Source organism: Lutra lutra, chromosome 13 (genome assembly GCF_902655055.1).
Source record: "Lutra lutra chromosome 13, mLutLut1.2, whole genome shotgun sequence".
Lineage (NCBI taxonomy): Eukaryota > Metazoa > Chordata > Mammalia > Carnivora > Mustelidae > Lutra > Lutra lutra.
In genome coordinates this window covers 76,483,317-76,487,851 of record NC_062290.1, presented here as the reverse complement: position 1 = coordinate 76,487,851, position 4,535 = coordinate 76,483,317, and positions in this window count along the sequence as shown.

The window sequence follows — 4,535 nt, the reverse complement described above, 5'->3', positions numbered from 1 at the left end:
CCTCTGAACCAGATTCTTATCCTATCCGTTCCTCCCCACCTGCCTGCCATGCCAAGGGATCACCCTCCTTCCCCAGGGAGCCACCAAAGCACTTTCTGCTTTGATCATTTAGAAGGTCTCCCCAGAGGGATGAGAAGGGGCTCACATCTTAGGGGCTTGTCAGAGGGTTCTTGGCCTCAGGGTGATCTCTTTCTTTGAAGGATTTTCAAATAATAACAGTAAAAATAATAACAGAACCCACAGCTGGATTTGACCTCTGACTGTGGCAGACTAGCTTGTATCAGACCAACCCTCCTGCTGAGAGCAGCTTAAAAAGCTGTAGTTTGGGGGTTTGTTTGTTGTGTTTTTTTGAGTTTTCTTACATCTGTTTGAATGCATCAGAGAGCTCCCAGTGCAGTGAGGAGTTGGACCAACGTCCTGGAGAGAAAGGAAGTACAGAGGGATGAAATACATACCGAGTGTCCTGACCTCCTTGAGGCACCTGCCAATTCCTAAGCAGAGCCTAAGAGGCCAAAAAGCTGGGGTGAACCTTCAGCAGACTCACAGATTGGGGTAACCAAAATTGGAGGTTGAGGGCTCACCCTGCAGGAGGAATTCACTCTAAAGGAGAAGTCCTGGTTATAAAAGTTTAAAGAACAAACAAACAAGGAAGAAAACAGGTTTTCAGTTAAAATCCCTGAAGGGGAAGTCAGGGCTATCCAGAAATAGACCAGGCCTTACTAAGACGGAAACCCGGAGTCAAATCTATCCCAGCCCTACTTTTCTCAGAAGCAAAAGTAAATCCACTCTAAAAGAATACCCAAAGTCTTGTGTATCTCTTCAAATTGTTCAGTTTTTAAAAAGAGTCTAGCGTTCAATCAAAAGATACCAAGAACACCAGAAGATAAGAAAAGACCGGGGCGCCTGGGTGGCTCAGTGGGTTAAGCTTCTGCCTTGGGCTCAGGTCATGATCTCAGGTCCTGGGATCCAGCATCGGGCTCTCTGCTCAGCGGGGAGCCTGCTTTCCCCTCTCTCTGTCTCTGCCTTCCTCTCTGCCTACTTGTGATCTCTGTCAAATAAATAAATAAAATCTTAAAAAAAAAAAAAAAAGAAAGAAAGAAAGAAAAGAAAAGACCAACTAACTGAAAAGCAAATGAAACACCTTTCACTGAAGAACCAGAAACTGGAGTCAGCAAACATCCACTTTAGCATACTGAAGAAAGGGGCACCTGAGTGGCTCAGTCAGTTAAGCATCTGCCTTTGGCTCAGATCATGATCCCAGGGTCCTAGGATCGAGCCCCGAATTGGGCTCTCTGCTCAGTGGGGAACCTGCCCTTCCCTTCCAACTCCCCCATGCTTGCATTCCCTCTCTCCCTCTCTCTCTCTCTCATAAATAAATAAAATCTTTTAAAAAGTAACTAACTAAATAAATAACATACTGAAGAAAATAGGTGACAAGATGGGTAATTTCCTCCGAACACTGTAACCTGTATTAAAAAGTCAAACATTTTAGGACTGGATCCCAGGCAAGCTGAAATGAATTCAACTGAAAGGCTTAACAACCGATGGTAACACAAAGGAGGGCGGGAGGAATGAGGTAGAGCGTACCAGTAGAAAACGTTCAGACTGAAAAAAAAAGAAAAAAGAAAAAAAGGCAATGTTCAGGCTGAATCACACAAAAGCATGGGAAACGCCAAGAGCCATTGAACTTTAGAGAAAAGGTGTTGGACACATGGTAGGAGAGATGAGAGAGAAGGAGGTCGAAGCTACAACAGAAGAAGCCAGGTCAGGGATTCCATATGCCTGGGGAGCCCCAGCAGAGGAGAAAGGAAGCTACGCCTGAGTGCAGGCACCACCCCTGTCCAGGCCCCCAGCAGACAGCAGATCTGAACAGCACGGACAGAGAGCTGAGTTTACAAATGCAAACAAGGAAAGCCAGGGACATCTTCCAAAGTTGGTGTGGTCGTGGGGCTTTTTTGACATCTTCCAAAATTTTAAAGAAAATAGCGTAGTGCTCTAGAATTCTTGAAGCACCAAGAATATGTTTCAAAATTCAAGACAAAACAGAGGCTTTCTGGCAAACAGAAACTCCACCTGTCACCCGAGGATCTGTTCTGGAAGGAAAATGCCAAAGGTAGTTCTAAATGTATGCAGTGCTCTCCTGGACTAAAGAAAAATTCCAAAAGTAGCTCAGGAAAAGGAGAAGAGTCATGGATACATGTGTGGAAATGCAGAAAGAAACAAAGTAAGAAAAAGGTAACAGATAAAGAGTAATGAAAAGTAAACACAGGGATAAATCTAAATGAGTATTGGCTATGAGCTACATAATAATGTCTGTGGTGGTGTCAGACAGAGAACCAAGGGGCGCCTGGGTGGCTCAGTCCGGTAAGCATCTGCCTTCAGTTCAGGTCATGATCCTGGAGTCCCGGGATTGAGCCCCACATTGGCTTTCCCCCTCCTCTGCTTCTCCACCTCCCACCCGCTTGTGCTCGCTCTCTCTTGCTCTCTTTCTCAAATAAATAAATAAATAAATTTTTTTAAGAAAAGAAATATCTTTTTTATTTTTTTAAGATTTTATTTACTTATTTGACAGACAGAGATCACAAGCAGGCAGAAAGAGAAGGGGAAGCAGGCTCCCTGCTGAGCAGAGAGCCCGATGCGGGGCTCGATCCCAGGACTCTGGGATCATGACCTGAGCCGAAGGCAGAGGCTTTAACTCACTGAGCCACCCAGACGCCCCTCAAATAAATAAATAAAATCTTTAAAAAAAAAAAAAAAGGCAGAGAATTGATTCTTTTTAATCCCACATGTCCACAGGAGGGGCACCTTAACTACAAAAACACAGATAAACTGAAAGTAAAAGATGCACAAATATATACTGTATAATCTCTAATCCAAAGAAAGCTAATGTGTCAGACAGAGTAGATTTTAAGGGAATAATCTAATAAAGATAAGGAGGGACACTGTATAAAGACAAAAGGGACAACCCACTGGGAAGTTCTAACAATCCTACATTTGTCTGCATGTGACAACAGAGCGAAACTTGTCGGAAGTGAACTAAGAGAGATGTTCACCTAAAAACATATACATAATTGTTCACAGCAGCATTATTCACAGAAGCCAAAAAGTAGCAACAACCCAGCTGAAGAAGGATAAACAAAATGGGATATAGCCATGTAATGGAATATTATTCAGGAATAATAAGGAATTAATCGTTAACCATAAGGAATAATGACACACACTATAACATGGAGGGATCTTGAAAATATCGTTACTGCTTAAAAAAAGACTGACACAAAAGGACATAAAGGTGTGATTTCATTTATAGGAAATGTCCAGAAGGGGAAAATCCCGAGACAGAAAGCAGATCAGTGGTTGTCAGGGCTGGGGAGAAGGGATACAGGGAGTGCCTACTAATGGGTATGGGCTTTGGCGGGGGGAGGGGCAAGGAAGGTGATGAAAATGTTCTAGAATTAAATAGTTGTGATGGTCAGGCAATCCTGTGAATATTCTGAAAACCACTGAACTGCATACTTTAAAACGGTGAGTTCTGGAGGGCGCCTGGGTGGCTCAGTTAAGTGTCAGACTCTTGGTTTGGGCTTAGCTGGTTCTCAGCGTGATGACATCAAGCCTTGCACTGGGCTGCTCGTCGGCATGGAGTCTGCTCAGGATTCTTTTCCTCTGCCCCTCCCCTCACTCATGTGTGTGCTCGTTCTCTCTCTCTCTCCTGGAATAAACAGATATTTAAAAGAGTGATTTTTAGGGGCGCCTGGGTGGCTCAGTGACCTGGCCTTCAGCTCAGGTCATGATCTCAGGGTCCTGGGATCAAGCCCCTCATCGGGCTCTCTGCTCAGCAAGGAGCCTGCTTCCCACCTTTCTCTCTGCCTGCCTCTCTGCCTGCTCATGATCTCTGTCAAATAAATAAATAAAATCTTTTTTTGAAAAAGTGATTTTCTTATGCTATGAGAATTAATCTCCATTTTTTTTAAAACAATGTAATAAAAACAATGTGTCAGAAGTAAAAGGCAAAGCAGACAATGTACCATTATACTTGGAGATTTCCCTCCCCCAGTCACCGATAGAACAAGCACACCGGAATGGGTAAGGATGCAGAGCTGAACAACACAGGTCTGAGCCTGCTCTGGCAGACACGGGGAGCAAAGAGCACGCAGCAGTGGCAGGGAAACAACGATCGCTGACGGAGCCCTGACTTGCAACCACACTGCGGACCAGACCTTATACTTCCCAAGCAACACCTGGGTTAATCCCTCTGTTCTCACACCCTCCCTTACCGATGAGGAGATGGAGGAACAGGAGGATTAGAGACCGTGAGCAGGTGGCCCAAAGTCATCAGCTTGCTGCTACACTGTCTCCCGCAACTGAATTTCAGAGAAACTGGACTAGAAGCTTTATCCACGTGAACACGCCCCACGGTGCTGGAGTAACTGAGGTCTGATGCAGACCGAATAAACATTAACTGTTAATGACCTACTACATCAATAAATATACAGCCTGGGCACTTGTGGTACACAAGACACAGTGAGAGATTAAAAATA